Raw genomic sequence first — 24,080 nt, forward strand, 5'->3', positions numbered from 1 at the left:
CTACACCAACTATGCAGATGACACCCAGATACTCATACCCATCTCCGGAGACTATGATTCTGATGCCAAAGTACTTAATAACATCTATGACATCATACAAGCCTGGATGGCTAAACACAGTCTGTGTCTTAACAACAAGAAGACCGAGCTTCTCCTTCTAGGTTCCAAGATCAAACTCCACAGACTTGACAAACAATTCAAATCTTTTGATAATGATGGCATCTCTATTAAGGTCTCCAAAGATGTTAAAACTCTTGGCATCTACCTCGACTCATGCTAAACCTATCTAGACAGATCAATGCATCGGCTTCCGCTACAGCGTATACTTGCAAGCTAATTATTGCCTTTAGGCCTTACCTCACCACCACCAACTGTATCTCGATAGCAAGAGCACTAGTACTCTCAAAGTTACACTACTGTAACGCCCTTTTCCTGGGAACCAGTCAACAAAATTTGAAAAAACTGCAAGTCCTATAAAATAATGCCATCATGGCAGCTCTCAACATACCCAGGTCTCAACATATCTCTGAGGTAACACACAACCTGAATAGGCTATCGGTCAAGCAAAGGATTGCTTTCAAAACCCTCTCTCTCACCCACAAAGCTCTCGCTAATTTAGCACCAAGCTACCTAACCAACAACTTTGCACGCAATACCTCATACTGCCACACAAGGTCGGCACAGGCACATTGCCTCAAAATACCTAACTCCATGCTGCAAAAATCTGGAGGTAGTAGCATCCCCGTCTTAGCAGCCAAATTATGGAACACTTTACCCCTACCATTAAGAGCAGAACACAACTACTATCCTTTCAAAAGGAACACAAAAACATGGCTTTGTGCCCAAGATTCATAGCTACCACCTCACATCTACCGCCTCCAGACTTACTTGGTAGGAACACACTAACATAAGTTGATCTGCTGTAAACCAATCCATCTAGGGCTGTATCTTGTTTTTTTATCTCTTGCATACTCTGTATATTGTGAAAAATTCCCAAGTCACTTTCAAATGTATATGCCATGTATCATCATCGTTCCAATTCTTGCAATATTGTAAAATATGTAACATGCGCTCTTGTAAATTATGTAAAATTATAACCTTGCCTGTACCTTGTAACTAACATTGTAAGAAATGCGACCAGATGCCTACGGGCTTGGAGCGCAATACAAATATACGATACAATACAATTACTATGATTTTATCCTCCGTTTGCAGTATATTTTTCATGCGTCTTCTCGTACCTTGGTCTACTTAGGCCCAGGTCGATTACCAGAAATCACTAGGTTTATTGAGAATGCAGCATGAACAGTTTCCCATTTTGGTGTTAGAATCAAATTGACAACCCACAGCAATTCCTCTAAGGAAATACAAATATAGTCTAAAATGGCCGCTCCTCGACTAGCCACAAAAGGTAGATCTCCCACCAAAGCGGATGACGTTCTCCCATTGATCAGCTTCATTTTACTTCCTTACATGTTAGTGTACAGTTTATGCCCTTTGGCGTCATGTCTGCCATCCTTGAGCACCACCGGGGGTAGCCCACATGATAGCTCTCCATCCTGATCAGGTTATTGAAATTGCCTCTCTTAGCGCTAAAATCATCACATATTTAAAACTATATTTATTTCACTCCTGGGATACTTCCCACTTAGTTTACACAATCCATGCCTAAAGGTTTTAGAAATGGTTCCATCATGTTAGGTCCTGGTCTAACATAGCAGTTACCTATAAGGAGTCTCTGATTACTGAATATTGTGACGCTGCAGGGGGAAGATTAATCGGTTTTCTCCATGTGAGCTGTTTTGGTGGCATATTAAGTCTGCCTCGTGGTGGTTCATGTTTGCCAGGAATGTCAGAAGATTGCACTGGTTTGCCATTAGCCATAATTGGTGCATGCTTGGAGGTATCCAGTAACATTTGTATTCTGCCCGCGCGCCGCACAGGGACATTTATTTCCTTCTCAATCTGTTGAGGTTTCTTCTCGTTTGTCCTGCTCGGGTATTATGAGTACTCCAGCTCTCAATAATCCCAGTTCTGACAGACAAGGACATTAACAGTGATATCACTAAGCCTAGAGACTTTCCAGTGGTCAGTTCCAGTGGTTTTCCATCGGATTTAATTTCCATTGCAATGGTCGTCTTCGGTAGATCCTTCAGTGCTCTTGCTTTAAATCCTGTTAGCCTCTGGTCCTGGTTCTTAGGATTCTTGCTCGTGGCTGGACTGGGCTGTAACTCATTCGCCTTCCCAATAAAACGCTTATTTGTGATGAAGCTCTTCTGTTTGCATTTCATGTGTGTTCCTTTGCCCTTAATTTAATGTTTTTTTTTTTTAATTATAAGAATAATTTTGACCAGAACTCGTCTTTGTCATGTTTATCGCCTCTTAGGTCTTTTCTCGCTGCCTGCTCCCAAGTCGTTGTTGTCGAGAGAGATTTTAGATGCACTGAAAAAAAATTGGGGAAAAATGCATATGCATTTGATACCCTGATTTCCCTATGCAGAGAGGCTTGTGAAGGAGAGGAAATATGAGACATACTTGCAAACCTTTCCAACATGCGGCCTTTGGAAGAGACTCAACCTATGTGGAGATTCATTCAATATAACCTATTATTACCATTCCAAGATGATACCCATGAGCATGCTACTTTTGATCAGATGCAATAGCCCAATGAATGGCAGTTCTGAATCCCAAATCACCTGATTGTTAGGGATTTGGAGCCTTGTTAGTGTATTCTTTAATCACGCTGTAAGGCAGCACAATAGTGGAAAATACATAAATGTACCAAGCATCTCAGAAACAAAACTTGCTCTTAAGAGCAACATTCAACACGACTCTCCCGAACTTATACAGCTGCTCTCACTACTAAAAAATGAGATATTTAATTTATTTATTTTATTTATTTATTGTGCATTTGTAAGAAGCTTCTATCCCAAGAAATTATGTTTCAAAGTGCCTACAGGGCAAAGGGGAGGGAACAAGGGAAAACAAGAAGGCAGACTACGGTCCTACTAGGCCTTGTGAGCATTCAGAATGTATAAGTGCAGGGAGAGAAGGGACAGGGGAGGTGGGTAAGTGCTAAAGGTTCCACAGCGGGGGGAAGTGCAAGAGAGCCAGTTGCAGGGCAACTGGTCAGTGCCAGGCAGTAACCACTTGGTAGGAGAGTGGTCACCTGCAAGTACAGTAAGTGCGAGCCTGTGAGACATCACAAGCCAGTAGATGCCCAAAGGCCATTGCATGTGGAGGGCAGAGGATCCAGGCGATTGGACAGTTAAGGGCCTGGGCCACCAATCTCAGTGACTGGGGTTAGCACGGGAGGTAGAGGGGGGCGGAGGAGGAGAAGAGAAAAGTCTTCGGGAGCTTGCAGAATTTGAGGAGATCTGGCTCGAGACAGAGAGGAATGGGGAGGTTGTTCCAAAGGAGGGAGCCAGCCGAGGATAGATATCAGCCACCCGTTTGCAGCTTAGAAAAGCACTTGACAAGTGGAAAGTTGGAGCCAGAGGATCAGTGAGATCTGGAGGAAGAGTATTTGCTGAGAGCATCATGTAGATAGCGTAGTCCCAGGCTTCAGACATCCTTATGGATGAGGCAGGAGGATTTGATTTTGATCTTTGCAGCAACCAGGAGCCAGTGAAGAGATTTTAGGGCTGGAGAGATGCGGTCCCTGGGCTTGAGGCCAAGGATAATTCTTGCACCCCTCTACTTGATTAGCTGGAGGTGGCAGAGAGAGGAAGAGGGTAGATTAAGGAAGAGGCTATTGCATAGTAAGCCTAGAGAGTACCAGAGCTCCAGAGATATTGAGTTTCTGGGAAACAGTGAGGAGAGGGAGGGTACCTCTGAGGAGGTGGAGTTGGAAATTGGACTTCTTGGCAAGGTCCAGGATATATGGAAGGAAGGAGAGAGAGGAGTCAAAGATTACTCCAAGGTTTCTAACTTCAGATGAAGAAGAGGGGAAGAGCCCATAGAGGGTAGTGTAAGGAACTCATAGTGGCAACAGTAAAGACAAACACAAGCGCTCACAGTTAAAGGGTGTTTATTAAACTGAATGAATGGGTGAGAAACCCACCTAACCCAAAACTAAATCTAAGATGGGAGCAATCTATGACCATCAAATAATAATAAGGCAGTCCTAGTGGCATCTTGTCAAATAAAAATGGCCTATACTAAAAAACCTATTGCCAATCCTTACCGCTAAGCTACAAAATAGTGTGGGCTAATGTTCACCAGAACAAAAAGAAGTGTTGACAAAATTATAAGTCAGGATGGTATTGCTGGGGTATCCCTTCCCCATGTTTGTAGCACGGGACAAGACGGGACTTCTGTGCACAGCACACTTCTGGAGGAGAAATTGGCTCATTCTGAGAGGAACAGGGAGATAGGGCCCGGAGGTCTGTAGATAGTGGCAATGGGTAGCGAGGAAGTCGGAGAGATGCCGAGCTTGCAGACAAGGCTTTCGAAGGAGAAGTAAGGCTGGGTGGGCATGAGGGATGAAGGGACCAACTCAGTGAACATCAGGGCATCCCCACCACCAACACAGTTAGTACAAGGTTTAGACATGATCTTGTAGCCATCAGGCAGAAGGGAGTCAAAAGCAGTGACTGGGCGAGTATTGAACCACATCTCACTAGGAGCGAGGACGTTGAGATCAAAGTCTTCAATGAGAAGGCAGGTGACAGAAGAATGTTTGATAGCAGAACAAGCATTAAGCACGGCTAAGTGGAGCTGGTCCTCAATTTTGAAGGTTTTCCGAGGTGGGGTGCTAGGGGTGGTACACCAGTCGGAGGTGGTGAAGGAGGTGCAGAGAAAGAGGACGAAGGGGAAGCAGGAGTGGGAAGGAAGTTGATGAGAGATGGCAGGTGCTGGTCAAACAGGAGGAGATTGGGCTGAGGTCCCTGAGACATAATAGTGCCATTGTGATAGACATTAATGTTGCACCTGGAGGATGAGAAGCCAGCCAAGAGTACTTCTCATCTAGTACCGCCACATAATGGGCGAGGAAGTAGGGCTGACATAGGTGTCTGTGATAGGTAGGCCGGGGTTAGAAGGAAGGAGATGTTTTGAACTTTTTTTATTGCAGACTTCATGAGAGAGGTAGAATAGTTGATAGAATAGCAGTTAGGGTAGATGGGAGCGATGGAGAGAGCCATAACAATATTACAGAGGGAAGAAAAGGGAAAGAAGGAGATATTGCATGGCACGAGACAATGCACCAGGAGGCCTAGTAGCTGAAAGCAGTGGGTGATTAAAAAGCACACCTTGATCTGAATTTGCCAAAGAGCACTAAAACAGCACACAATGGTGGATGCAACAATTTTAGAAAGCACAACTAGATTTAACTTTGCCAAAGCGCACTAAAACAGCACAAAATGGAGGATGCAGGATGTATCCACCTAGATACAGTGCAGTGTAAAAAGGGGGGTGAAGATATTTATGCACTCTAGGATGAATACCGGGTTAGGTACATCTACCTAAACAAGCTGAGACTCTACACACACACACATAAGTATCTTATAATAATGCATCAGCCTTACATATTTCTAATTTTCTCTAATACGACAGGCTATTGTGGGTTGTTTAAAGCTTCAGTGATTTAATAATGTGTTTTACGCTGTATATAGACAAGGTTATGGTCAAAATGTCCAGCTCATATAATGTGAAAACAATGTTTTACATGTACTAATGCTCTAGTATTCTTTCTGAATGCTAGCACGTTGTCCAGAATCTATATGCCATAGGCATTTTTCTTTCTATTTTTTTCTTTAAACTTATTTGTTTCTCTATATGTGCTTTATTTTTGGCATGCATTTGTACATATTTTATATTGCAATCAATAAATGTGAAATCAAACACAAGTGCTAGAATCCAGCGCAGTGTGTTTTTGCTCTAACCAAATAGAGAACAAACATGTGGACACTACACGGTGTGTAAATAATAAACAGAATGTATGCAACTCCCTTGAGAAATATCAAGTGACTTAACCAACTGTTAAAACATATGTTTTTTCCTGTCGAGACACCCATCTTTGCCTTGAGTGGGAGGAGGAAGCGGTTAGCAGTGAGGCAGTGAGACAGGGGAGGCAAGAGTCAGCAGGCGACCAGATGGAGAGTTTTGGATCAAGGCAGGTGATCCAGCGTGTTTATTGGTGCTGAGTTTTGGCACATTGTTCATGGTCCTGAATGCAGAGCTGCAGTTAGTTTGATCTGTGTGCAGCGAGGACTGGGAGGGTTGCAGGTGTGACGGCATGGAGGGGTGCTCCTTCCAGCACTGGACAGGGCCAGACAGATGGCCTTCAAGGGGCCAGCTCCTGCATCTGCCGGTTCCTTGATTGGCTTTTTGGGTGATGTGATGGACAATTAAAGTAGATGCCCCGAGGACAGGTCCAGCACTCCGGTGCTACGAAGGGCGGCAGCCCTGATGGAATAGGTACAAGCTAGGAGTGCAAGCATGTCACCTGTGCTTTGGGTGCAATAGACAGCAAATCAAAATGAAACGCCATTGGCAAACCTGCGGCAATGAAATGTCAGCTGGGCAGGAAGTCTAGGTCACAATGAGCACTCGCCGCTCCATTCAGAGAACAATGTGCATCAGCCTTGTGGATGAGAGAATAGCACGCACCTGCTACCTTCGAATAACTGCAGAGAGCAGGCAGGGGAGCAGCAGACTCTGGGTCCATGTGGAGGGGTAGAGAAGCGAGGTCACTACGGCCATGGCTGGACTGGCCAGACAGGGTAAGATGCAGGCCTTAAAGTTGGCCTTGAAGAGGGGGCTGGCTAAGCCTGCCGGCTCCCCCAATTGCACAGATGTAGTTGCAGTGGGTCATTCAGATGTGGAAGTAGGTGGGCTCCGGGGCACCCAGTGAAGCCACGCCACACCGCGCAACGACAGCAGTCATCTTGATGTTATAGAAAGCCCAAGTAAAATCCAAACAGCCCCCCGGGCTTACCTGGTGGAAAGAAGAGCGCCAGCCTCACAGCAAACATCTGGATGCAAGGATAGTAGAGATTGTGCAGCCGCAGCTCCGGGCTAGCACATGAAGAAAGACCAACAGGGAAGATGCAGGCCTTAAAGTGGGCCTTGAAGAGAAGGGGCAGCTAAGCCTGCCGGCTCCCCCAATTGGGCAGATGTGGTTGCAGGGGCCCAATCGGATGTGGCAGTGGGCGGGCTCCAGGGCACCCAGTGAGGCCACTCCACACCGCGCAATGGCGGCGGCCATCTTGATGTTGAGGAAGTCCAAGTAAAACCCAAACGGCCCCCTGGGCTTACCTGGTGGAAAGAAGAGCGCCAGCCTCACAACTAGCTTCTGGATGCTAGGGGAGTAGAGAGTGTGCAACGGAAGCTCCAGGCTTTTACATGAAGAAAAATGGCATAACATAGCTTTCCCCGTGATGCACCCTTTCTAAATCAGGGAGCTGCAGTTCAATGCCATAGTCCTTCTAAAATGTATAATTTAGGGCCCTGACGGAGAGTTAAAGGTGAAATTCTATCAGGGACTTTACTGGGCTAATGGATATGGTATGTATTTTGGAGCACATATCAATCAATACAACTTTTCTTTCAACTGCTACTTACCTTCGATTTTCTGACATTTAGACATGCAAACCTCACTGGTCGTAAACCACCACCTTGTTGTAATCTTATCCATTGATCAATTGCCCTAAGTTCAACTGCTCTGGTGACGATAAATCATAACACCCACCCCTCAAGGTGACATCCACGTGTTAAACCGATATGCTTTGCCTCTTGTCATGACGTTGGTGCACAGCGTAGCCAAACATCTGCTGTCATCAACTATGCCATCATGTTACCTAACTGAAAATACACACACAGGGTGGCAAGTGCGGCTACTATACGAGTGGTGAATACGTGCAAGAGAGGAGACTGTGGGGTTACAGATACAGACCACAAGTGCAGCGGAGCCAAGAGGCAGTACAGGATTGCAGCTGGACAGGCAGGGACCTGGGCCCAAATTCAGGTGACTAGTGCATGGATCAGGCAGGTGATCAGCAGGGGAGAGGAAGAGAGACGGCCAGAAGCAAAGAGAAAGGTCTTGAGTTGCTTCCGGAACCAGAGATGGTGCTGCTCAAGTTTCAGAGAGGCAAGGAGGCTGTTCCAGAGGGAGGCCCCAGCTGAAGAAAGAGATCTGACGCCAACTCTTTGCTTGGAAAGGCCACTGACCTTCAGAGAGCTGGAGGTGGAGGAGCGGAGAGTTTGAGAAGGCAGATATTTAGGAATAGAGAATTGGAGGTAGTTTGGTCCCAGGCTCCAGAAAGCCTTGTGGACAATGCAACAGGTCTTGAACTTGATCCTTGCCACCACTGGGAGCGAGTTAAGAGATTTCAGAGCTGGAGGGATTCGATCCATGGGCTTGAGGCCATGGGCAAGTCTCGCAGTCCTTTTCAATGATTACTCATAATTGTGAATTTACAAAGTTGGTATATTTTTTAATACAATGGAAACATGTTTCGCTCGATGGTCACATTCCAAGCAATCTTTCAGATTCCATTCTTTGACGTTTTAATCCCAGTGGTGCAAGTGAAAATTCTGTGGGGTTTATTAGAAATCTACAGAGGTCCATAAACCATTTTCTCTCTAAGCACATGACATTTCGTTTGGGAGAAATACGGTTTTGTTGCACATCGGCAAAAAATCTAGCCGCATGTCTTCATTGAATAGATGCTGGCATGTTGGACCGATGATGGGAATCACAAATGGATAAACTGGGGCAGTCAGCATAATCGTCCCTGAATATGGACATGATATTTTAGATTTAAGAAAGGAAAAATATATTTTAGTACCCATTGTCAAAAAAAGAACACAACCACATTTAAATAAAACATAACTTTTTATGTATACGTTATACTTAAATTTAAAAAAGAGTTGTCTTTGCATCAACTTGCAGATAAATGTGGCACATCGTTTCTCGTAAAGCACACAGTTGCATAAATATTATAATAATACGGAAAACATTACTTTCAGGAATTGCTGAATTTCCATTCTCGGAATGTAAAATGCAGGTCGTTCTCGTGCGACTGCTCTTATGAATAGAAACTTAAATTGTGTCCCCTCTCTTTCTCTCAACTTCATCTTATCTTTTCTTTCAGCATACTTACTATATGTTATCCTTGGAATTGTAGAACTTCCAAAGAGCCTCTCCTTTTAGTAATCACAATTCCAAGGTTCCCTTGGCTTTCTGTTTCACCTTTACCACAGAAATGAAAAATATGATGTTCCTATTTCAATTTTGAACTCTACATAAAACTCTCACCAGAACATAATATTTACTTTAAACTTTGCTGTTAATATACACTTACACATTCGTAATCAAGCCATGCGAAATTATTATAAAATAATAAAACAAAACTACATGCAGAAACGGGAGGGTGTTCTTGTGTTATTTCTGGTTTGTTTGTGCACTTGGAGTTGGGGGTCAGAATGTAAGGGATGGTGATTTGCACTCTAGTCTCTGGGTGGTGGTGGGGTAGGATGCCAGTTATGGAGCTTCTGCTGTGGCTGTTGGGGCGCAGGATGCCAGGTATGTGGCTTGTGCTCTGGGTGGTGGTGGAGCAGGAGGCCAGGTATGAGACTTGTGCTCTGTTTGGTGGGGTTGACCGCCAGGTATAGGTCTTGTGCTCTTGGTGGTGGATATCTGGATCTCAGGTATAGTGCTTGTGTTTTGTTATGTTAGTGAAATTTGTAGACCGCACCATACATCCAGGGACAACTTGCCACTGAGTATACCCAAGATGGATACAACAGCATTACAAATGTTTCTAAAACTGATACAATTTTAATAACTGTGAAAACTGAAGATGATCCTCAATAGCATGGAGTGGGCGGGGCAGTTGATTCCAGAGTTTCTACATCCACCGAGAATGCACGGCCAAACCAGCCTTGCCTGACAATACCATGGGACCTGAAGAAGAACGGCCAAACCAGCCTTGCCTGACAATACCATGGGACCTGAAGAAGAAGGGCGTTTTGTGTATGCAAGGTACGAGAGAGAAGATAGGGGTACAATCTAGATTTAAGTTATTTTGGCCCTAAGCGATAGAAAGCATGATGGACCATAGAGAGTGACTTAAACTGACTTAAACTGAATCCGGCTCTATACAGGCAGCCAGTGAAGCTGACAGAGAAGGGGTGTAACATGATCTCAATGGGATGATCCGGTAACAACTTGCTGCCCGATCATGAAGAATTTGAAGGCGCTTGATCCAAAGGGCAGGCTGTGCGATAAAAAGAGGATTACAGTAGTCTAAATTGCTGGAGATCAACGAGGCGACTACACTTTCAGTTTAACCTGGTGTCCCACTGACAAAGATGCAGAGATCTTGAAACCCAAGTCTTTGACTATGAAAACAGGCTTAGGCAACAGATGCAACAGATTCTAGAAAAATCCTAATCTGAGACACTGTCCTGCTGACAGAGGTCAAGTCTGACGATAATCTGTGTGTCATCACTGTAGGAATAGCACTGGACGCCGCAGGACTGGATTAGCTTGGCAAGGGGTTGCACATAACATTATACAGAAAGGGGGAAAGAGCGGAGGCTTGAGGGATTGGACCTGGTTCTACGAAAAGGACTGAAACCAGGACAGTACTGAGCCCAGGAGTCAAGTCCTAAAAAACCCAAGTGGGGAGCCTCATTAACAAACATAACAATTGAATGTGACGTCGCCAGAAATTAGCATATCAAGGTATCCTCTGAAAAAAGTGGGGGACACCTGAAAAAAGTGGGGAACTCTATCCGCCTGTGTGCACCCTTGACTAGAGCCCTGACTGAGCTGGTAATACCTGCCTCTGCCAAGCGATTGAGGAGGAAAGAATGCTCAATCATATCAAAGGCAGCAGACAAGTCAAGTAGGATCAGTGCGCCAACCCTGCCCTGATCACAGAGGCTGGTGAGATCTTCACCTACAGATACCAGCACTGTTTCCGACCCTGACCAAGACAGAAGCCCGATTGAAAGGAATCGATCACATAAGTGAGAATTTTCCTGAAATCCTCTAAGTAAAGGGGTGGCAAAAGGAATGGTTATAAAGAAATGAGATAAAAATGTGCAGGAAGGGAAAGATATATGATATGATATGATAGGTTATTTATAACACGCTTAATACCCATAGGTTTCTTAGCGCTGACCAGGGGATCTAACCTGTGTTGCTGCGTGTCGTCTTGCTTCCAAGGCGAGCATGTTGCTGCTGAGCTATCCTCCCAAGACAGATCCCAAGGATCCAAGGAAGTTTTTTTAAAAGATGACTAACCAAGGCATGATGCAAAGAAGAAGGGGTAGATCCAGAACCAAATGACTTGTTAAGCGCTAGAGTAACTAATGGAGCAATAGAAGGTATAACTTGTTTAAGAATTGCACATGGTATGGGATCCAAAGGAGAGACTGACTTCAGACGATCAGAAGCAGCAATAATGTCAGAGGACATAGTGCCATCGAGCGATCTAAGACCTGTGCTAAGAATCGTTTCACATAAAATTGAGCTTTTCTCACAGATAAATCTAGATAAGAGTCACAGAATACCTGTGATGCTAAGACTGCATCAGCTGTAGGCTGTACCATCAGAGAGCGAACGTACACCACTGAATAGCTCCTTAGACTGATTGAGGGCAGACCGAACCATATTAGTAAAAAAATCCCCTTAGCTTCAGGAATAGCTCTCTGATTGACAGCAGTGGCTTACTGAAAAGCAATTGGAACAGTGGGACAATATGCCGATCACCACTGACGTTCCATTTGTCTGCATGAAGCCGAAGCTCCTTGAGATGAGATGTCCCTTGCACCACGGCTCAGAAGGACGTTAGAAGCAGACAGCGGATCAAGAAAATTTGCTATATGAAGAAGGGCCTGAGAAGGTTTTAGCAAATCCATGTGATGAGGGGGCATGCAACAACCTGTGCTGAGATCGTAGCCGCCTCCACTCCATTCCATTTGCGTTGCTGTGGACCCTGCATAGATGGTAACTTAATATTGGGCTTAACTGTGATGGAAAGCGGAACAATAAAGTGATCCGTCCAAGGCACATGAAAAAAAAACAAGTGCATTTTTTTAAAATGTATAATTGATTTCGCTGACATTATATCAACTTTTCAATTTACAGAATTAAAACAGAAATAACGACTGCATTTTTAGCAGGGGGAGGGGGTGATGAAAAAATTAAATCAAAATTGTTGCCAAGGTAGTGTGTTGGCTCCAGAACTATCTGTTTGAGACCTAAATTACACATAACAGAGAGAAAACGAGTAGCTTGATTTTCAAAAGGAACATTCACCTTAAATCTAAAATCTCCGACTATCAGCGACTCAGTGCAGCAAATTTGCAGGTCACCTGCCAGTTCTAAAAGTCAATTCAAATGAATTGGGAAGGGGGGGAGATAAATGAATAGCAAATGATACATGGTGGATGCAGAAATCGAAACACTAATTAAAAAAGCTTCCAAAAAAGGAAATGAGTTAGAGGCATAACCGTACTAGTGAACAAAGCCTTGAATATGAAAGCCAGGCCTCCAACAGGATGGATGGAGGTTCGGTCACAGCAAAGAATTTTGTAACTGGTGGGGAACACTTGGACCACGCAAGGGCCGAAGAGTCACAAAACCACATTTTCGTTACACACACTATATCAGGTTTATAATCCTGCAGTAAATCATAACAGTCGGCAGTATGTGGCAGAATGTGAGAAAGTGAGCACAACCGATCGGTAGCAGCGTCTGCCCTTACCTCTAGACTAACTTGAACGACAGCCGAAAACATTGTTTTTAGCAGTGCCAGCTGCATCAAAGCAGTGCGTGATAGAGGAGGCAGATGAGGCAACATAGATGTACCATAAACATGAACCTGTAATTCCGTCCATGGCTCATTCGTATCATGGACGGCCACAGACAGGCTTGACTTTAGCGTGACTTCGGTGCACAAGGCCCATTCCCGCTGCGTTTCCGGGCCTGTGGACTGAATTGAATACACATCGTATTGCCAGAGCCAATCTGAGCTCACTGCCTAAATAGAAACTAAGAAGAGACTACAGAGTCTACCTGCGGGTCAGAAAACATACTCAATTAGCTAGCGTTATGGGGCACGAGACCCCTGAGCACCTTAAGAAAGTCAGGCACCTTCCTGCCGATGTGCTCGGCTATAAGGAACCCAAAGGAAATAAAACAGTCAATAAAAATAAAATAAAGTAAATGTAAATCAACAATAATGTAAGTGGTTTATAGTCAAAGTTTCGAATACATAGGGCCTCAGTACGACCCGGGCGGTAATGGATTACCGGTACCGGTCAGGGCACCGGTACCGGTAATCCCTTACCGCTCTATTACGAGTTCCCTTTGCGGGTCCTCCCTTAACGCCTGGTTTTACCAGGCGTTAAGGACGGAACCCGCAAAGGGACTTTGGTGCTAATAACGGTACCGCAATTTGCGGTACCGTTATTAGCGCCTTCCCCATTCCCATTGAGCCCTATGGGGGCTCAAATGGGAATGGGGAAGGGCCCTGGTAAATGGGGAATTACCGCCCCGCCAACCTTGGAATGGGGCGGTAATAGCTCCATTCACCAGGGCGGAGTCGGTGAGGTTTTGGAGGCAGCCATTGCGCTAATAGTGCCATGGTTACCTCCAACGTCGTAATGACCCCCGTAGTTTCGAAATGCAATACTTTCTAAACAAAAGGATCAACAAAAAAAAATGCGAATGCACGTTTTATTTATTAATTTTTTGGGGGGGACCCATGAACCCCTGTTTTTTGGGGAAAAACCACTATTTTTTCCTATACGAAACCCGACTGGACACCACGTAAGTGTGTCTGTATGTCTGTATTCATGAAAACAGGGCATCCAGTCACACATCTAACTCAGATCAACCGAGTCTTAAAGGAAATAATACAAAACCAAAATAAAAACCAACAAACCAAAGAAAAGCACATTTAAAAAGAACCTGGAAGCCGTACCCGAAGAAATACTTTATTTATTTATTTTTTATTACATTTGTATAGCGCACAAACAGCCCGTGGGCATCGAGGCGCTGTTGCTTGCAGGGAGCTTAGTTACAGGGTGGGTAAAGCTGGGAAATGTATTTACACATTTGTACATTGATATATTAGGGTACATAGTCGATAAAAGTACAAATTACAAAATACATTTTGAAGTTTGTCAGGCTAGGCTGATGATTGTAGCGTACCTCATGTGAAGAGCGCAATTTTCATGGCTTTACGGAATGCGATGAGGGATACCTCTCCTCGGAGGGTACGATATCGGGCATTCCAGTTTGAGGGTGCGAGGTAGGGGAAGCTAGAGCCACCTGCTCTAGTTCTTCTTACAAAGGGCACACAAAGCATGTTAGCGTAAGGTGATCTAGTAGGTCTTGTGAAGGTCGAGAGGTGGATCCTTTGCGATAGATATTCGGGTGCAGAGGGGTGGATGCACTTGTGGGTCAGAGTCAGTGCTTTGAATCTGATCCTTTCTTTTATTGGGAGCCAATGGGCTGATTTCCTGGCAGACGTAATGTGACCTCTTTTGGAGATGCCTTGGGCAGCGCAGAGCGCATTGTTCTGGATGACTTGTAGTCTTTTCAGGTTTTTTGTGGAAGTTCCTAAGAAGAGTACATTGTGCTCATGGTAGTGGGGCTATGATGTCATGTATGGGGTTTATTCCCTGGGTCTTGGCAGTCTTGGGTCATTTGAGTTTGGACTTTTAGGGGCTTTACCCTACATATGGTGACTCTGCCAACCCTAAAATTGCATTATTGGGCATTTGAGGCTGCACTTGACATATTATAGCAGGATATACATTGCATATGGTTAAAGACACAATAGTTCAGACATACAAAGAAATAGACAGACATACAGACAGAGGGTGTCCGTGACTGGTCTAGGAGTCGACAGGTCTAAAAGTAACACAGAGTTTGAAAAAAAGTGCGCAGCTCCAGAGAGACATGGATAGAGATATAGACAGATGCATAAAGAGAGATGGGTAGATAAAGATGTAGATGGAGAGATATGCACAACCATAGATTTATACAGAGAAAAGGATAGAGGGATATAGAGGGATGCATACAAGGAGATGAAAAAATGTGGATCATAAAGAGCGATCAATGGATCGATTGATATATATGAAAAGAGATACATTCAGTTACATTTGGAGGCAGAGATGGATAGAGAGCCATAGAGACATGCGTACTGTGTGATGTATAAAGGTATACAGAAAGACAGAGATGGATCTGTAGATTGATATAGAGAGATATAGATGGAGATAGAAAGAGGTGGATAGACAGAAAATCATATAGATAGATAGATAGATAGATAGATAGATAGATAGATAGATAGATAGATAGATAGATAGATAGATAGATAGATAGATGTATACAGACAACTAGGTAGATATGAGTGATGCATTGAGGGTGCTGAATATAGACATATAGGGACATTAAAAAAATCGAGATGATATATACACTGAGAAGAAAACAAATTATTGAATATAACTATGCGTGTGGACATACAGAGATTACTGTAGATGGAGAGATTGATAGAGGGAGAAGTATGGATACATAGAAATGCAGAGCCAGAGATTGTTATAGGTAGATGAAGAAATTAATATACATATGGAAAGATTATCAGAGATATAGACAGAGAGAAGGATAGCGCTAGATGGACCTGTTCATATATAGACATGCATAGACAGGTCGTCATGGGCTGACATAGAGAGATGGACACAGTGATATATAGAGATGCATAGATAGAGATGAAGAAAAAGAGATTGATGGATATAGCGGGATGGATACATATAGATGGAGATCATTATATACAGACAGGAGGAAGCAGTTGTAGTCATAGAGGCATTGAAGAAGAGTGGAGGACGAGTCAGTCTATAGTGCTGCAATGCCACAATGCATTTGCACAGCTACTGAGAAGATGTAGTGATAGACATGTTTACATTTTAACAATGTTGCTGGTGTACCTGGTCGGCCACCACACATGGGCATACACATTGACTGACTAGGATGGGTAAGAGGCTATGCCCTAGACATATAGTTATTGCACCCAGTGTCAACCCGTATTGGTCATATTGGCCCCACTATGTCACATATACTATTGGTCTCTTTCAGTCCTCATAATTGTCTAGCAACATTGACTTAACAGTGAACTCACAGTCCATACACCTTTAGTTGGTTAGTTGGTTCTGTTATTTATTCTGTAAGATCATTTTGTCAAAGCTTTCTTTTAAAAGTCTTGCTCAATGGTGACTTCAATACACAAATAGTTTAATATAATCTTCAATATGACCCATCCATGGTACTTTATTATTCTTATAAAAACATATTTGTCAATATATTTATGTTACATTCCAGTAAACCAAATTCCAGGAGAATTCAATTTATATTACTACACTTGTTAGGTGTAGTGAAACATGTGCAGATTTAAAGCACAAGTTCATCCTGTAATACATCCCAAAGGAGTTCCATGTAATACAGTCAGTGTTATCTGATGAAACACAGACTTTTTTCATTTCACATTAAGTATTTAATGTCTCATCCAGAACAGTGTTTTTGACCACGAAAAGACACATATTGTCATCATCATAAAAAAAAAAAAGGGATGAGGGAGGGCAGCTGCGGTGGGATGAGGCTGCTAAAGTGGGGATTCTGGAGGCACATTTTTCAGCAGTGCTTAAAGGGGACTCCCGTTGGAAGAAGCGCAAACACGCTACCTGGAGGAGGCGCACCTACCTAGGTTAACGCTAGAGGATCAGTCAGGCCTCTAAGTACCGATAACAGCTGCGGAGGTGGAGTGGGCCAAAAAATCCTTGAAGAATAAAGCCACGGGCCCGGACGGCTTCTCAACGCCCTTCTAGAAAAAATGTAGCAACACCCTAATACCCCAGTTGGTGGGACATTTCAACTCTTTCCTGGCCTCAGGGAGGGTCACTCCATCCATGGGCACCTCAGCAATGGTCCCCTTCTACAAGCCGGGCAAAGACCTGGCCAAGTGCGGATCCTACAGACCTATCACATTGACCAGCGTGGATTCGAAAATATTTTCCAAGATTCTGGCACGTCGTATGATGGGGGTGCTGCCTGGGCTTATAGATGGGGATCAGACGGGTATCATTTCAGGTTGGGAGCGCAGGACAATGTGAGGAGGACGCTGGGGCTGTTGGAGGTGGGGGTGAGATCGGGACTAGACCTGGGAATAATAGCCTTGCATGCCCATAAGGCCTTTGATAGAGTGGACTGGGGCTATCTGCAGCGGGTCCTGGGTAGCTTTCGGTTTGGCCCAAATTTCACCAAGTTGGTTATGGTGATCTATCAAACTAGGTCCACACACCTATGAGTGAACAGAGGAACATCAGCTAGCTTAAATATCACAAGGGGCACAAGGCAGGGCTGCCCGCTCTCCCCTCTAATATTTCCTCTGTGCATGGAGCCATTTGCCAGCCGCCTCCATGCGGCTGTGTCTATAAAGGTGGTGAGGGTGGGGGCCACAGACTTTAAGGTAGCCCTATATGAGGACGACATCCGTCTTACTCTGAGTAATGTCACAGCCTCTTTGGAGGCGGTGCTGTGGGAACTGGACGAGTTAGGGGCGAGCCTCTGGGTTCAAGGTAAACTACAGCAAATCCCATGGTTTAGACGTGGTCCTCGTGCCCAGGGACAGGGAAATCATAGGTGCCCTAGCTCCTATACAGTGGTCTAGTGCCTCTATTCCATATATGGGGATTCACATACCAAGCAGGCCCTCTGAGGTGTATTGCGCTAACTTTCCACCGCTGTTCAGGGAGCTGATTGCAGTCTTGGGAGGTGGGGTAAACAAGAGATCTCCTGGTTTGGTTACTATAAGTGATTTCAACCCGACACTCCACCTAAGTCAATGCCTAGCGTGTGATGCACAGTTGGAACACTTAATTATATATCTTTGTCTATAAGTTCTTTTATTTCTGAATGATGTACACTTATATCACGCCCCTCTCTTTGAATCCCCCCGGTCTCACTGTACCAGGAAGCAGTTTGTTTTGCAAAGTTAATAGATTTATTTTATAGATTTGAACAAGATATATGTCACACTTTTATGAATTTGAACAATATTTAGATATCACACTATTAATATTTATAGAATGGTCAGCATTGGGTGATATCACAACAATCAACAATCTCTTTAATCAGAATGAGTATGGATAAGAAAAATAATGCAGCATGGAATAATACTTGATATGGATAGGAAAACAATGCAGCATGGAATAATACTTGATGCGGGTTCAATCAAATGCAGTGTCACTCCTTCCCCCTGATACTACTCAATTCCCCCTAATATGCAATATAGAGATGGAAGGAGAGAAAACAGATTTCAGGAATATACAATTTCAACCAATACAGTTTGAAGCCCAATTTCCTCCAGCAAGCAGAGAGAAACAGGAAGGATTTCAAAACAGGTCAAATGCCTTTTGAATGTGGTTTTGAATGAATGGGGAAAAACATTGAAAAATGAATTTAATTCTCTAAATTGGATTCAAAACTAGTGGGAGCCGCTTTGTATAGTTTCAGGTAAACACTAGCAATGATGATTGAACAACTAGCAGATTGTAAACGGAATTCTGAGGTCAGATGCAAAGAATAGCTGTTTTACACGTGTTGAAATTGAGCCAAAAGCAAATTCGTCGTGAACTTTTCAGCGCGCGAGAAATGCTTGGGTTTGTTTGAAGGCTGAGGATATAAGCTTCAATTTGACACTTCAATTTCGTTTCTAGCATGCACGGTTCAGAAGTTACAGAGGTTTTAGTAGAGGTCGATTTTTCTCAGAAAGAGTCAAGATTTACAAATGAAAGATGCGCTTTTGAAATTACAAACAAGAATTTCTTTACACTAGGGAGTCTATGAAGCCACAAGCTACACGAAAGCACAGCCACTGATTCAGTGATGCCCCCGGATGTTTTCTACCTGCCGAGACGCTTGCCTTTCTTCAGCAAATATATTAGCGCAAAGATGAATTTATCACTACCATTAACAAAGGACTATATGGATGAGGAAAAGATTCAGAAAAACAAGAAAGAGATTCTACAATGCAGTTCTGGATATGATAGAATGGGTTGGATAGGATTACTTAAAGATAAGAGATTGGCTAGAGACAATTCTATGCTAGATACTCACAACTATGGTTTGGAATAGGCCCGTCAGGATCTGGTCAAAGGTTTTGGACTGGAATTCTGCTAGCCCACCAGACAGGATTCAGGCACCCGGTTCTGCTCTCAGCACGGCACTCTGGTCTCTGCACGGCCCTCTGGACTGGATCTGACGGGTTGGTTCTGGGTTACAGATATCTGGTTACAGCTCTGCTCTACTGGTTTGGATCTCTGGGTTCTAGCAAGAGTCCTTGGCAAGAAAGCAGAAACGGCACAGCCAGGCTGTTCAATATTTGGTGTGCCCATTGGAAGTCTGGGGTTAAAATCAGGTTGCAAGATGTTAAAGGCCAAGCTGAGAAGGGTTCAGCTTTGGAATTGGGCCTCTATGCTTTCAAAGTTCTGGAGTCTTGGATCTGGGTTCTCCTGCAGAGCGCTTCACCAGTAAATCAGTTGATGGGTGAATCTGTGTGTCTCTAGATCCTAAACTGTCCCTATTTATGTATTTCCCAAAGGGGTGGGTAGGCTGAATTATACTAAACACACCCTCTAGGAATCGTATTGGTTAGAATATTTGCCCTCTCCTGATTTGAGAAGGAAATCTAGTGTCATAGTGATGCTATATTTTACAATCCAGGGAGTACCTCCCCTTTGTTTCAGTACAGTAAATCTATTTTTCACATAAATCATATTTACAATATCACCAACTTGCTAATAATACACATTCACATCACAGATTTAGTAGAGCACGTATCCGTCTGAGTCTCATTTTAGTGCGAGCTTTGGTTCAAAATTGACAGTTTTTCGCACTTTTGATCGGTTACCCAGTGTCAGATCTGTACACATTTTTCTACATATATACGCATGACATCTGGACATAATCCTGTGAAGTTTAATATTTCTAGCATTATCACAATTTCTACAACATCAACATTTTGGTAGTCCTGTTTCTGAACATCGCACAGAGTTCAGAGTAGTTTCAAACTGTGAGCAGAAATTTCATTTTAACAACACTATATTTACAGACTTTTACACATTTTTCACAGTTCTCTGTGAGTATTTTTCAAAAAGATATTTTCTTGTGGGTCAACATTCACATAACTGTCTGGTCCCGCCCCAAGTTTTGGCTAGGTCCAGAGCACTCCCAGGCTCTCTTCCTGCTGACAGTTGTTTTCTGTTGACAGTTGAATCTGCATATTTTTTCAATCAAGGGAGTCTTTTGTCTCTCCACAGAGCAAGAGGCCAAAATCTCCTCCCACCTCCATTAACAACTAAATGACAGTTCCTGAGCAGAGAGCAGGGGGAAGATGCCTTTGTTTGGGGCAAACTGTGCAATGTGCCTTTGAAGTACTGTGGCTAACATTAGATCATTTTTAAAACCCCTTGTTTAAAATTGTCTTTTCTAAATAAACTTACATTTTCAACAAATATACACACAGATCTCATAATTCCAGTCTTTTTAAAACATAGAGATTGAATTGTAGCAACCGATATTGCTTTTGATGGCAAGTCTCTTCTTTTCCACAATTTGATCTTAATGTACAAGTTTCACTAACAGTATAAGTAAATGACAGCTCTGACACAGGCGAGTGGCGGTTCATGCGCCCATATCTGACAGATTTTTCCAGGCAAGCACCTTTTTTAATGTGGATTTTTTTGTGATGAAATGTGCTTCTCCTGGCATTGTGCTTAGGTGGATTCTTTAAATAAAGTGATGTTTAACACCCAACAAGGCAGTTGGATCTTTTCTGATGTTTGGAAACCATGATTTTGCACTTTCAACAGCCAAGGAAAAACAAATTTTAAAGCACTTCTGGGTTTTCCTGGCAATACAGCCCTGCCTTTTCAGGTAATTCCATTTCACTCTGTGGGCAGCCCAATGACAGGTTTTGGTAGTGTGGTCTCCGGTTCCACCACTGATACAGGCAAAATGGATTGGCAGCCTATTTTTCAGGTTTCCTTGAGCACTTCTCAGAGATTCTTAGCGCATAGAGCTTTTTGGCGGCCATCCTGTTGTTTCTGATGAAAACAGCACACAGTGATGTTGCAGGGCAGAGCCTAGTGGGTCAGAACATCCCACAAGCCCCCGCCCTTGCGATTTGGCATTGATCGTCCATCAATGGGAAGTCGCAAGACTGGGATGATCAGTCTCATTTCTTTTGGTTCCAAAAATGGCAAAGTTCATCATCTTTTCTTCCATCAGGGGTGGATCGACCAGTTCCTCGCCCAGTCCTGATGTGGGTATGAAGCGATACCCCGGCCCCTTGGATCTTTGCTTCCGGTCCCCGGGTGGTCCTCCTTGGTTTTAGTCTCCATGGTTTCCCATTCTAGGATGCCAAATCAAAAACATATTTGTAGACATTTCCCCACCACTATTAATGTAGTGTGGCGGACACATACATTTTGACAAATCAGGACACATTTTTCTATTGGCACTTTATTGACTACATTGATGGAATAGTTTTTATAGTGGGAATTCTAGGCAGCTGGAGTGCCCCCCCTGGGGTTCCAGAAGACTCCTCCAGTTGCTGCAGAGTGTGCCTAGGGTGGCAACACTTCAGTTGGCTAATATGGACCCACTTATCTTTCCCCTCTGCCAAAATGCCTTTGGGGATGTGGATTTTGTAGGCGACTGGTGAGATTTTGTCTACAATTTCAAAAGAACCCCTCCAGGTAGGAAAAAATGTGCGCTGTTTGGCCTGGTTCCCTTGGAAATTGTATAAGTAGACCCGGTCTCCTAGATGGTATTCTTTTCTAGTAGTCTTTAAGTCATAGTGGGTCTTCATGCTGTCTGCAGATCTTTCTAGATTTTGCTGAGCATAGGCAAAAGCATGTTGAAGGTGTTTTCTTAGATTTTCAACATACTCATGAGTTGTGGAGGCATTGATCAATGTCTGCTCTTGGGTTCTGTAGAGCAGATGCTGGGGAAGCACCATCCTGCGTCCAGTCATCAGCTCAAACGTTGACATTTTAGTTGCAGATGAAGGGGTAGATCTGATGGCCATTAGGACAAGAGGTAATCGTTTATCCCAACTTGGCCCAGAATCTGCCACAAACTTTTTTAATATGCTCACAATTGTCTTGTTGTATCTCTCTATTACACCACTAGAGGCTGGTCGGTAGGCAATGTGTAATTTCCTTTTGACTGCAAGTATCTCCCACATCTTTGTCATTACTTCGCTAGTGAAGTGGCTACCTCGGTCTGACTCGATCCTTTGGGGTAGGGCAAAATGCGAGAAGATGTGGTTGATCATCAGGGCAGCTGCTATTTCTGCCTTGCAATTTGGGGCCGGGAGACATTCCACCCACTTAGTAAACAAGCATGTCACGGTCAACATGTACTTGTTTCCCCTAGAGGAGCGAATCACGGGCCCGATAAAATTGACTTGCAAATCTGACCATGTCAGTGTCATCCCCCTCTTTTGGAGAGGCGCACAGTGTGTGAGGGATGTTGGCTGAAATTGTGCACACACAAGACAGCCCAACAAGTATTGGTCGAGGTCCTGCCCCATGTGTGGCCAGTATGCACCCTCTCTTAAGATTTCAAGTGTTGTATGAAACCCCCTATGACCGGCTGTGGCCGCATCATGGGCGTGACATAACATCAGGCTTCGGAATGAGGTAGGAACCAGCCACTGATCATGGCCAGCTAGGGATCTCCTTACCAACAAACCGTCTTGGATCCAGAACATTTTTGGACATTTCATCAACACCTTGAGGTCCTCTTTCCCTATGTAATCAGTATCCGTCAGGGGAAAGTTTTCTAGGTCCTCAATGTGTTGATAAAATTTACCAATTATTGGATCCCCCTTTTGAGCCGTAAATCAGCATCTCCTTACTCCATTGTGCAGTTGAGAGTTCATTGTGAGCATTTGTCTGGGACCTAGTGATAGCAGTGACATGGATTTCCCCGAATAGGGACTCGCTCTCAATTAGATCCCCTTGGATGGCTCCGGTTTTGGCCAGCTGATCAGCCAGGTCATTTCCAGTTTTGTCTGGTCCCTCTACTTTGGAATGACCCTTGATCTTTTTCCAGTAGATGGTCATCCCATTCGAGGTGACCAGATCATCAATGTTTTTAATTAATTTTCCATGTTTCAATGGTTTATTATTAGCACATAGCATGCCTCTGGGTTTCAAGTTAACCAGGTGCTCCACGAACCCGTTCCGTACATAATCCGAAAAAGTGATTATGACCAGTTCATGGAGTTGATGTTGGACAGCAGTGAGGATGGCTTGATGCACAGCCATCAACTCTGCCACTTGACTACTTCGGGGACCAATCTTGTACCCAGTGGAGGGTTCTGGGGTCTCATTCACCCATGCATTCCCTACGCCGGCCACAAGTTCTTTTTGCCCATTGTTGTCAACATGGTAGGAGCATCCATCCACATAGACAGTGTGCATTCCCTCACACTTTTCTTCTTCAAAGACTTTGTGTGGGGAATTGAGGTATGTGTCAAGAATGGCACTCTGTCAAGAGTGGCACAGGGTACCCAGGTAGGGTTTGGGTGGCTGTGCTGAGGTAAGGTAGCAGATAAGCACACACAGCAGGAAGTTCAACAAGAAAGAAGAGTAGGAAACAGTAGCTGTGAGCCAAAAGGGGCAAAAGATACAAAGGTACAAACAAACTGGATTCCCTCTTGGGGTGTATGCTGAAATGGGAAAGAGTGTTCCACGAACCTTAGGAAACTCCAGCCTTCTGCACAGATTGCTATAACAGAGGCCCACGCTGTATGCTCATGGCTGGGAACAACAGCAGTGGGTGTCTGTAACACTGAAAACGTGACAAAGGAAGGGGCAGAGGTTGCCTGCCGGAAACCAACAGGCAAGCTCTGTACAAAGGGATTAAATAAGACACATGAGAAGACAATAACAGAAATATCCAGCGAAAAGGAAGTCAATGAGCAATCTAGCAGAAGGAAATGAAGGAAAGGCAGTTAGAATGAAAATAGATAACCTAAGGTGGAGTACAGAGG

The sequence above is a fragment of the Ambystoma mexicanum genome, chromosome 3q (assembly GCF_040938575.1).
Source record: "Ambystoma mexicanum isolate Mex_15411 chromosome 3q, UKY_AmexF1_1, whole genome shotgun sequence".
Taxonomy (NCBI): Eukaryota; Metazoa; Chordata; class Amphibia; order Caudata; family Ambystomatidae; genus Ambystoma; species Ambystoma mexicanum.